The following is a 13,304-nucleotide window of genomic DNA, read 5'->3' on the forward strand; positions in this document are numbered from 1 at the left end:
ATCAACAACTAATATCTCAGACAAATATGGCGCGTGTCAGCGTACCGTTGGGGCATCCTAAAGGTGATCCTTGCCTAGACACGTGTATGCAATCTACCCAAGTCAGGCATCCTCCGCCTCCAACGACGGACGACCCTGATCTAAAGTTACCAACCCCTAAACCCTACTTTTGGTCTATAAATACCCCAAAGGAGAAGGGTTTAGGGGTTAGACACATTTTTACACACACACTATCCTACACAAAAACATATACACATACAGCCACCCCTTGTCCTATCTATCTTCATCTTCCCCAACCAAGCTCTTACTCTCACACCGGAGGCGCCTCGGGACTCAAACCCCCCTCCGGTTTTGTTTTGCAGATACCCCACAATAGCTACACCTCATCCCCCGCAAGAAGTTCCAGGCACAACACCGGAAGGAGCCGCCCCACACACCGGAGTTATCATTTGGCGCTAGAAGGAGGGGGCTCCATTCTTGGGTCTCGGTGCCCCTGGATTCACCTTCATCAGCAAACTCTTAAAAGAGTTCATTTCTTTATCTTGTAAGGAACCAAGCAACCATACTCTCTCATAATCATGAATGTTGTTTATTTAAGCCACGTTTGTGTGAGCCCAGTTTCACTTATTTTTAAGCCACGTTTGTGTGTGCTATAGATAGTTTTGGTTATCTTCCAACCCCGATATGCTTTAACTTGCATGTTGTATTTGTGCTTTAGACCCCGCTGTACTTGTTCAACAATATTGTTAGAAAAACCCAGAAAATTTGTTTGGGTTTATTCTGGAATTTTTTTGTTATCTTTAAAGAGCAAACCTAGATCTACAATTTTAACTTCAAATTTTGGTAAGTTGTTTGTACACTTGAGATAATGGCAAGAGTAGGAAGGACCATGACCATTTTCAAGCACAAGACCCTGGGGGTGATCGAGACACCCTCTAGGAGAAACCATTGACATAATATACCCCGATCATGGAGAGGGTAATAACACCCCGGGACGCAAGGAACCTAATTGAGCTCAATCAATACAAGTATACCAATGTTCCAGTGGCCGAGGAGCATATGGCCAACCTAACAAGCAATGAACTGGCTGAAGCAATCAGGCTCTATAGAGAGGAGCAAGCCCGAGATCAGATAGAATATGAACAAGAAGATGACCAAGAAGAGTCTGGTGACTCTCAACAATCTAGGAGATCCATCTTCGACCAAATCGGAAAATGTTCTAATATGCAGGCTGGTCCCCCAACCCGAGTATGGATTTATAGCCGATCTGGATCCGGGTATGAATCCATATCTGGGATTTTATATGCTTGGAGCGATTGCATCTAAACCTGGGATTATTGTGTTCCAGGGTTGATGTTTACTTTTAATGCTGGCTTCCAATCCGGGTATGACGCCATATCCAGATTGATGTTTGCTTGTAATGTTTGCTTTCAACCCGGGCGTGATTGCTTATCCGGGTTGAAGTATGCTTTTTTTTGCAATAATTGATAAAATAAGAACTTGCTGAAAAAGGAAAATTCTTTTCATTGATTTGAAATTTTCTTTATACAAAATGTAGAATCATAGATTGGTTGCTTGCCATAGGCTACAATTTTTTTGTTGCTTTTAGTTGCTTTATCTACTGATAGAATTTTCTGAGCCTGAGTCCATGCCAGGTGTTCGGGATCTTGGATTCATTTATGCTCATCAACTTGTAGGTCCATGGCCTTAATACTTCTTTTATTCTATAAGGTCCCTCCCACTTGGGCATCAACTTTCCAGTATTGGTTGGATCCGAAGCTTATGTGTCTCGAAGTACCAGGTCTCCAACTTGAAAGTTCTTGACCCTGGACTTCTTGCTGAAGTATTCCTTACTTTTCTCCTTATACTTTTCCATCCTTTCGATAACCTGGTCTCAGACCTCATCAATTAGCTCAATATTTATTCTTAGCCCTCCTCATTGGCTATTTCATCAAAGTTGATTGCTCGGTGAAAGGGGGATCCTACCTCGATGGGAAGCATTGCTTCAGTTTCGTAAGCTAGCTTGAAAGGAGTTTCGCTTGTGCTTGTCTGGGGACTTGTTTTGTAGGCCCATAGCACATTGGGAAATTCTTCTGGCCATTTACTTTTGCTTTCTTTAAGCCTCTTCTCGATGCCCCGGAGAAGGATCTGGTTTGTTACTTCCACTTGTCCATTGCCTTGAGGGTTTGCTAATGTTGATTTCTTATGCTTGATGCCCCGCTCCTGGAGATAGGATTCGAATTCTGACCCAACAAACTATGGACCATTATCTGATACTAGGAATCTTGTGATTCTAAACCTCATCAAGATATTATCCATGAACTTTATGCATTCTCTGCTGGTTTATGGTTCTCATTGCCTTTGCTTCCACCCACTTAGTCATATAGTCGATTGAGACTAGTAGGTATCGCAGGTCCCCTCTAGCCCGGGGGAAGAGTCCCATTATATCTATCCCCCAAACAACGAAGGGGATTGGAGATAAGACTGAAGAGGGTAGGAGTGGGCTTACCTGGGATACATTGCTGAATATCTGGCACTATTTGCATTCTTTCACAAAGTCACTTGCATCTTGGTGGATCGTTGGCCAGTAGTAATCCTGCCTTATTATCTTATGAGCCAGGGCCTCTGCAAACATGTGATCTCCGCATATCCCTTCATGGACTTTCATTAAACAATATTCTGCCTCCATTGGGCCAACATATTTCAGTATAGGTGAGGAGAAGGTCCAACGATAGAGTATTCCTTCTTCAAGGAAGAACTTTGTTGCCTTAGCTGTTAATCTTTGAGCCTTCCCTTTGTCTTCTGGCAGTTCTCCCTTTTCCAGGTAGTTGATGAAAGGAGTCATTCAATTCGGGTTATCTATCTCCATCACCTCTTCATATTCTATGCTGGGCTTTTGTAATTCTTTGAAGTAGACAGAGCAATCTAGGTCTGATGAATTCTGAACCAGCTTGGACAGGGTATCGGCCTCCGAATTCTCTTCTCGGCAGATTTGTCTTCGTGGTATTGAGGCAAGGTAGCTTTGGACCAGAGTCTGGTACTTGGCTAAAACTGAATCCTTGGCTATACACTCGCCGTTTGTTTACTTTACTACAATCTGGGAGTCACTGTAGATGTTAAGATCCTGGATCCTGAGGGTCTTGGCTAGCTTCAATCCTGCTATCAGGGCATCGTACTCTGCCTTATTGTTTGTTGCTGAAAAGCAAAAGGAGATGGCAGTTTGAATTGTAAAACCATCCGGGCTCTTTAGAATGAGCCCTGCTCCTGACCTTTCATTTGTTGAAGATCCATCGACTTTTAGGGCCCAGGCTCCCGGGTTATGATCATTGCTGCTCTCTGGGTCAATGCTCATGGGACTAGGCTCATCTTCCGGAAAGTTGCATTCTATGATGAAGTCAGCGAGTGCCTGGAATTTGATAGCTCTTCTTGGAATGAAACTCAAGTTGAACTGACTTAGCTCGACTGCTTAGTTCACCAGCCTTCCTGAGACATCTGGCTTGTGTATTATCTTCCTTAAGGGTTGATTAGTCACAACCTGGATCTCTCTTCCTTGGAAGTAATGTCTTAGCTTTCTGGATGTCGTGACTAAGGCAAAAGCAAACTTTTCTAGACTTGGGTATCGGGTCTCCGCATCTTTTAGTACTTGGATTATATAGTAAACTGGTTGCTGTTTTCCATTCTCTTCCCTAATCAGTGCTGCTCCAACCGCCAGGGTTCCTGCTGATAAGTAGAGGAATAGAGGCTCCCCGGGTTGGGCTTTGATCAAGATTGGTGGCTGGGAGAGATACCTTTTGATTTCTTCAAATGCTCTTTGGCATTCCGGGTTCCAATTGACTTCCCTCTTGTTGGTTGCTCCTTTCAATAGGTCAAAGAAAGGTAGGCATCTCTCAGTTAGTTTCGAGATGAGTGCCGCCAGCGACCCTGCTAGTTTCTGAACCTCCTTCCGGGTTCTAGGAGGCTTCATTTCCTATATTGCCTTTATCTTTTCTGGGCTGGCTTCAATTCCCCTGTTGCTGATCATGAATCCTAGGAATTTTCATGCCCCCACTCCGAATGTGAATTTTTCCGGATTCAGCTTTAGTTAGTACTTCCTTAAGTTGTCAAAGCATTCTTTTAGATCTTCTATGTGACCTGGGATGCTTGTGCACTTTAAAATTATGTCATCAACATAGGATTCTAGGTTTCTTCCAAGCTGGGTCTTGAAGATTTTGTTCATTGCTCTCTGGTAGGTCGAGCCTGCATTCGTCAATCCGAAGGGCAGCATGACATTGGCATAGACTTCCCTGTAGGTTATGAATGCTTTCTTTTGGATGTCTCTCAGATTCATCTTGATCTGGTTGTACCCCGAGAAGACGATCATGAAACTTAGCATGATGTGCCCGGATGTGGCGTCTATCAGTTGATCAATATTTGGCAGGGGGTAGGGGTCCTTTGGGCATGCACTATTTAAGTCGGTGTAACGATACACATTTACCATTTCCCATTTGCCTTCCTTACCATAACCACGTTAGCCAACCATTTCGGGTACTTAACTTCGCATATGATCACGGCTTTGAGTAGCTTCTCAACTTCTTCGTCTATTGCTCTCTGCCTTTCCGGGGCAAAGTTTTTTCTCTTTTGCTTAACTGGTTTCCTCTCCGGGTTGACATCCAAGCTATGCATTGGAATTGATTCGTCCAACCCAGGCATGTCTCTCGGGCTCCAGGTAAATATATCATCGTACCTTCGAAGCAATGATACTAGTTCTTCTCTGAAGGTAGTTCCAAGTCCGGATCCTATCTTTACTGTTAGATATATTTGAGATGTCATGTCTAATATGATTCATGTTTAGTTTTCAGATCTTAACAAACAGGATATATCAGGACTTACTGAAATCAGGACTGACTGGAAGTCAAAACTTAATATCAGAACTTAAGTGCGGGAAGACTTTCATATAAAGAAGGAAGCTGATTTACAGTAGAAGATCGAGACTGAAAGAAAAGAAGATATGCATGGAAAGAGTTAGAAGACTGGAAGACTTGTAGAAGATACCTGATTGATATATTTTAGGAGACAAAATTATATTCCATATCAATTAGAAGTTATCTTGTAACTATGTACTATATAAACACAGACTTTGGGTTTACACTATATGTGTTATCATTATCGAGAAGATTATACATTGTAACCTAGCAGCTCTTAGTGATATTTTGTTCATCACTGAGAGAGAACAGTTCCATTGTAACAGAGTTTATCTTATTGAATATATCTGTTTACTGTTACTTGTGTTTAAAATCGTTTTGATTGTATTAAACACTGTATTCAACCCCCTTCTACAGTGTTGTGTGACCTAACAATTGGTATCAGAGCGTATCTATTAACACACATACAATAAAGATCCAAACAATCATGTCTGAAGAAGCACAAACTCCAACCAAGCCCACCAAAACTGAAGAAACTCAAAAGACTCAAACCCACAGTCGATATGAGACAATTAGGGTTCCCATACTGAGACCTTCTGAGTATCCCATATGGAAAATGAAGATGGCTATGTTTGTGGAAGCTACAGATCCAGAATACCTTGAAAAAATTAATGAAGGACCACATAAGCCTACCAAGCTCTCTGTTGTAGTTGCTGATCAACCAGCAATGACCATACCAAAGGAGAAAGGTGAGTATATAGCTGAAGACATCTCATCTATTGCCAAGGATGAAAGGATAAGGCATTTGCTGCATAGTGCTATTGATAATGTCATGTCAAACAGGGTAATTAGTTGCAAAACTGCAAAGGAGATATGGGATGCTTTTGAGACAAGATGCCAGGGAACTGATGCAATCAAGAAGAACAGGAGGACTATACTCACTCAAGAGTATGAGCACTTTGACTCAAAAGCTGATGAGTCTTTAACTGACTTATATAACAGGTTTGTCAAACTCTTGAATGATCTGTCACTGGTGGACAAGGAATATGATCTTGAAGATTCAAATCTAAAATTCCTTTTAGCTCTTCTTGAAAATTGGGATTTGAAGTCTACTACCATAAGAGACAACTATGACCTTACTGAAACTACTCTTGATGAAATTTATGGTATGCTCAAGACTTATGAACTTGAGATGGATCAAAGGAGCAAGAGGTATGGAAGAAAGTCAAGGACAATTGCTCTTAAGGCTGAGGAGGAATCTCCTAATATGGCTGCCTCAAAAAGGGGCAAAGGAAAGGCTCTCATCATAAAGTCTGACTCAGAGTCATCATATTCTGATGATTGATGATTCAGAAACTGAAAGTTTACCTGAAATAGATGTTGATGAAGAGATGATGAAATTGTGTGCTCTTATGGTAAAGGGTATCACAAAAATAGCCTACAGGAAATTCAGAAAAGGCAAGAAGTTTTCCAGGAAAAGTGGAAGTTCTGATAAGAAAGGGTTCAGAAAGTCTGAAGGTAATGGAAAGTCTGACAGAGGATACAACTCAAATGTCAAATGCTACAACTGTGGTGAAAGAGGCCACATATCTCCTGACTGCAAGAAAGGAAAAAGTGACAAAGGCAAGGCACTTGTCACAAAAAAGAAAAGCTGGACAGACACTTCAGATTCTGAACATGAGGTGGACTATGCCCTGATGGAAAATGCTGATAGCAGTCCTGAAACTGTTGAATTGAAGGTACCTCAAACAACTTATGCCTTTCATACTGATGATATTACTGAGTTAAGATTATATCTAAAAACCATGTTTATTAGTTATAGAGATCAGACTTTAACATGTGAAAGATTGACATCTGAAAATCTTGCTTATAAAAAGAGAAATGATTATTTTGAAAAGGAGTTAGTTTTTCTTCATCAAACTAAGAAAGAAAAATATGATGCTTTATATGTTAGAGATGGAGTGTTAAAATTGAATGAATCTCTAAAAGCTGAATTAGAAAAGGAAAGAGAGGTTATCAGAACCTGGACTAACTCTGGCAGAACAACTCAGAATTTATTAAGTAGTGGAAACTGGAAAGAGGGCTTAGGTTATGGAGATTATAAAAGTGAAAAAGGAACTGAACAAATTGAGCCAATTGTTGTTAAACAGACTGCTAAGCCAAAGGTAAATCCTCTTAAGTTTGTAAAGTCTGATTCTGAAAAGATAAAAGAGTCTGTGACAGAATTTAAGGAAAAGTTAACTTCTGACAAATTAGAACAGGATAAACCAGCTGAAGTCAACATAGGCTAAATGACAAAGAAGCAGCTTAAGCATAAGCTGAAAGAGATTAGGAATGTCAACAAGGTAAAGGAAGCTAAGAAAAATAGGAATGGAAAGGAAGGTGTGAATAAAAGTAATAATTATATGCCTGTTCCTAATGCTCCTAGAAAGAAATGTTATAACTGTGAAAACTCTAACCATCTTGCTTCTTTTTACAGGAAGAATAAAGATATAAACTCTTTACCTCCTAGATCATGAGTTAAGAGTCATTCTATTAGGTTTAAACCAGAAAATCCTTGTTTTCATTGTGGTAGTTTATGGCATTCCATTTTTACTTGTAAGGAATATCATAGTTTGTACTATGATTATTATCAAATAAAACCTTCTTTGAAGAAACTTACTTTAATTCCTTCTAGTGTAAAGTCTGATACAAAGTCTGATATAAGTTCTGATAAAAAGCATGTTAGCATAAACTCTGAAATTAAATCCGCTGCAAATACTAACAAACTTAAAAATACCAAAGGATCCAAGCAAGTTTGGGTCCTTAAAACTAATCATTAATGGTCTTTGTGATTGCAGGGCAACATGAAAAACATCTTAGTGCTGGACAGTGGATGTTCATGACATATGACTGAAAATAAGGCCCTGCTATCAGACTTTATGGAGAAAGCTGGCCCATGAGTTTCTTATGGAGATGGCAACATGGGAAAAACTCTGGGATATGGCAATATAAATCTTGGGAATGTCATCATTGAAACATTATCTCTTGTCTCGGGACTTAAACACAATCTGCTAAGTGTGAGTCAAATCTGTGACAGAGGTTATCATGTGGATTTCTTTAAAGAACACTGTGAAGTTGTAAGCAATTCTACAGGCAAAGTGGTTCTGAAAGGTTACAGGCATGGTAACATTTATGAAGCCAGACTTTCAACAAGTTCTGATGGTTCTGCAATCTGTTTGTTGAGTAGAGCATCAATTGAAGAAAGCTGGAATTAGCACAAAAGACTCTCACATTTAAATTTCAACAATATAAATGAGCTTGTAAAGAAAGATCTTGTGAGAGGACTGCCAAAATCAGTATTTGCTCCTGATGGCCTTTGTGATTCATGTCAAAAGGCAAAACAAAGAAAATCTTCTTTCAAGAGCAAAACTGAATCCTCAATTCTTGAGCCTTATCACCTACTGCATGTTGATCTATTTGGTCCAGTCAATGTCATGTCTATTGCAAAGAAGAAATATGTTATGGTTATAGTGGATGAGTTCACAAGATACACTTGGGTGTATTTCTTGCACAAGAAGAATGAAACTGCATCTACTCTAACTGATCATGTCAGACAGCTGGATAAGTTGGTCAAAGATTCTGTTAAAATTATAAGAAGTGATAATGATACTGAGTTCAAGAATTCAATCATGGAAGAGTTCTGCAAAGAGCATGGAATCAAACAGGAATTTTCTGCACCTGGAACTCCACAGTAAAATAGAGTTGTAGAAAGAAAGAACATGACTCTCATTGAAGCTGCACGAACTATGCTTGATGAAGCAAAGCTACCAACCTATTTTTTGGCTGAAGCTGTGAAGACTGCTTGTTTTACACAGAATGCTACACTCATAAACAAGCATGGAAAAACACCATATGAGATGGTGAAGAAAAAGAAGCCAAATCTGAAATACTTTCATGTATTTGGTTGTAAGTGTTTTGTTCTTAAGACTCATCCTGAACAGCTGTCAAAATTTGATCTAAAAGCTGATGAAGGATTTTTTGTTGGATATCCACTTTCCATAAAAGCCTTCAGAGTCTACAATTAAGAACAAGGGTTTTCATGGAATCTATCAATGTATCTTTTGATGATAAGAAGATTACTGAACTTGAAGATTTCAATGATCATGATCAGCTGAGATTTGAAAATGAAGATTTAAACTCCGATTCTGTAAATTCTGATAACTTAAACTCTGATCCTGTAAGTTCTGACGGGTTAAGTTCTGATGTCATTGAAACTGTGGTAACTGCTCCAAAGGAAAATGCACCTGTTTAGGGGGAGCAAGCTGAAGATCCTACCACAACTCAAGACTCTCAAGAAGCATCAGAACCTGTCACTGGCTCTTCAAGTTCTGATGAGCCAAATTTTGATAATTCTGGAAACTCTGATTCTTCAAATCCTGAAGGATCTAACTCAAATTCTGAAGTCTCAGAGAGCATAACTACAGGGGGAGCATCAGAAAATGCTGATGGAGATAGCATGGATCATGGGGGATGATCCATTTCTAGAGAACAACTTCCATCTGCAAGGAAGTGGACTAAATCATATACACCTGACTTGATAATTGGAGATCCTGAAGCAGGTGTCAGAACTGGAACTGCAACATCAAATGAATGTCTCTATCATTCTTTTCTATCTCAGACTGAACCAAAGAAAGTGGAAGAAGCTCTTCAAGATGCTGATTGGGTGCAAGCAATGTAGGAAGAGTTAAATGAATTTGAAAGAAATAAAGTCTGGACCCTAGTACGAAGACCAAAGAACAGATCAGTTGTTGGCACAAAATGGGTGTTCAGAAATAAAACTAAAAGTGATGGCATAATTACAAGGAACAAAGCAAGGCTGGTTGCTAAAGGCTACTCTCAATATAAGGGTATTGATTATGATGAAACATTTGCACCAGTTGCTAGATTAGAAGCCATAAGAATCTTTTTGGCTTATGCTGCTCACAAAAAGTTTAAAGTCTTTCAAATGGATGTGAAAAGTGCTTTTCTCAATGGAGAATTGGAAGAAGAGGTGTATGTTGAACAACCTCCAGGCTTTTTAGATTCAAAATTTCCAAATCATGTCTACAGGTTTGACAAAGCACTTTATGGCCTTAAGCAAGCTCCTAGAGCATGGTATGAGACTTTAGCTCAGTTTCTTCTGGAAAGTGGATTTCATATTGGCACAATTGATAAAACACTGTTCTACCTCAACCATGGAAATGACTTACTTTTGGTACATATATATGTTGATGATATCATATTTGGTTCTACAAATGCCAAGCTCTGTGAAAGATTTGCAAAGCTAATGCAGTCAAGATATCAAATGAGTATGATGGGAGAACTTAGCTATTTTCTGGGACTTCAAGTCAAGCAAAATGAAGAAGGTACTTTTATCTGTAAATCCAAGTACACCAAAAATTTACTCAAGAAATTTGGAATGCAAGACAGTTCAACTACATCCACTCCCATGGCCACTGCAACCACATTAGATAAAGATACTGGTTCATCAGTAGATATTACTAACTACAGAGGTATGATTGGCTCGTTACTCTATTTAACTGCTAGTAGACCTGATATCATGTATGCTACCTGTCTTTGTGCAAGATTTCAGGCTGATCCAAGGGAACCTCATCTAATAGCTGTGAAAAGAATTTTCAAGTACCTCAAGGGTACAGCTGATCTAGGATTGTGGTATCCTAGAGAATCAGATTTTAAGCTAATAGGTTACTCAGATACAGATTTTGCAGGATGCAAAATAGACAGGAAAAACACCAGTGGAAGCTGCCAATTTCTTGGAGGCAGATTGGTTTCTTGGTTTAGCAAGAAACATAAATGAATTTCCACATCAACTGCAGAGGTAGAATATATTGCTGCAGGAAGTTGTTGTGCACAGATTCTTTGGATGAAGAATCAGTTACTGGATTATGGGTTAGAATTCTGTAAAATACCTATTTACTGTGATAATCAAAGTGCTATTTCTATGACAGGTAATCCAGTTCAACACTCAATGACAAAGCACATCAGCATTAGGTACCATTTCATAAGGGACATGTGATGGAAGGTACAGTGGAATTACATTTTGTTCCAACAGATCAACAACTAGCAGATATATTCACAAAACCACTATGTGAAGCTACTTTTACAAGACTGGTAAATAAACTTGGAATGGTTTCAGGTTCTTTCTCTAAATCTGCTTAGTTTTTTGTTCTCCTGCATCAGATCTTATGATCAGTGTTTACAGATTGTCTTATCTTCATGTAATCTATGCTTAAATTGAAATACATTAAAATGCTTATTGTTATCTGATGTGGATCTATATACTATGATATTGATTAGAATTTTCTGTGAGTTCCAATGATGATTACTGTGCTAGATGCTGACCTAGTAGTCTTTAACATACTAGAAATCCCATGTTTGAATTAGTTGTTTATGTGGAAATTCATTACACAAGCAAATTCTGATTTTGAGCTTAGTCAAATTTACTTTGTGTATCTTATTACTAAGTCACAAACTAGATTCTTGCTTCTTATCTGTCACATTTTGATGTCAGTAAATCTTAAGGATGAACTAAATGTTGATAAGCCTCACTTATCTAAAGAAAAGAAAAGAAAAAAAAATTAAAGTCAGGTACTCCTTTGAGATCTAGAGTAAATATGTGGAAGGGAAGACCCAAGTGCATTGCTGGTATTAAGTAATATGCATTAGAAAAGCAAATAAATTTTTCTTGGTGACTTTTCACATTCTCTGATTACTGGAGAAATACTCTGATAATAACATAAATTCTGATAGCAATTGTGACTCATTTACACTGAGAAGCCACTGTGAAAAAGAATTCTAAAAGATGCATAAAATGAGCACAAACAGTTCAGGTGGACTTATGCACATATTTATCCTATTGTAGACTTCATTATTAATGACAGATTTTAAGCACTTTTCTTAGTTATGCCTTATTTCTAAGATGTACTGAAGTTTATCAGACTTTAATCTTTATCTGATATTTTGCTAATGCACACACTCTCACTCCATATGAATGATGAAAATTACTATGGTGATTAAGTTGTTTCAGATAAACAGTTAAGTGTCAATTGCATAAATTCCGAGGACAAGTTCTGATGGAAGTTCTGATGATTAAACTCTGAAGAAACAAGTCAGTATTTGTATGAAGAATCACAGAAACAGACATTCACTTTTTGAGTACAGAAGCCATGTTCTGATGACTGTTAAAATCTGATAATAGTTAAGTTCTGATAATAAATCCTAATATAATCTCTGATGCTTACGTGGCATTATTCTTTACTTGAATTATTTGTGGTAAATACTATAACGGTCATATTTAATCAGAATATAATTAGGTAAGATAAAAACAGTCATAATCATTTGGGTTAGTGGTAAACGTGCTTGTCTTGAAAAACTGCATGTGCACAATAATTAATACTTATTTCCCATTCCCATTAACTCCTGCTTTAACTATTGACTGTTCACATATTGCCTAAGTCATTACACATCGGTCTAGGGAGACACTCATTAAGTTAACTCTACACTTAATCATTAATCAGTCCTCTAGTCCCTTGATATTCCATTGGCTATTTAACCGACATTTCATCTCAGACAAATCATCTTCTATTCTCACACAAAATCATTCTCTCTCTTTTAATTCTCACCATTTTCCTTCTTCATAAAAATGGTTCTTGTAAACATGTTTATAAACTATGAAAACTTCAACGTTGAGTTCAGTAATGGTGACTGGGAACAGGAATGGCACATCACTGCCATTCCTGATGAGATATGGAACTTGGTTCCATAAGATGTTCAGACAAATCTCTTGTTCTTTCAGATGGACTATCAACTCCATCTTGATCGCTTGGAAGAAGAACGAAGAGAGGCTCTTCTTCAGCAAGAACGGATCATCCATCTTGCCGTGCTATTTGTCAGCAGCAGGAGGAACTAATTGATAGCTTTCCTTCTTAGACCAAGGCTGTTAATGTTCACAATCTTAGACTAGGATTATCTTGTAATCTTTTGCATGTAATCTACAAATTTCATCAAATGTACTCTTTTGCTATTTTAATGAAATATCTTTTGATTGCAAGATTTAGTCTTTGTTTCTCTCGTATTATATGGATTTGAATGTTCTCATTGAAGCCTGTTAATCTTTACTTCATCTACTTGAACTGTTTTTTTATGAATGTTTGGATTAAAATTGTGGTTACTAATAATTTGTGCTGATTTGACAAACAAATGTTGAATTTGAATCGACATATCCTGACCTATTTCCGAGCAAGTAGAAGCAATTGAGAAAGCTCAAGAGAAGCAACAAGCCCAAATCTCTGAGGTCCTCACTAATCAAGCTTCTCAACAGGATCAATTGAATGATATCCAATCTTCAGTAAAACTTCTTCT

This window comes from Apium graveolens, chromosome 7 (assembly GCF_009905375.1).
Source record: "Apium graveolens cultivar Ventura chromosome 7, ASM990537v1, whole genome shotgun sequence".
Lineage (NCBI taxonomy): Eukaryota > Viridiplantae > Streptophyta > Magnoliopsida > Apiales > Apiaceae > Apium > Apium graveolens.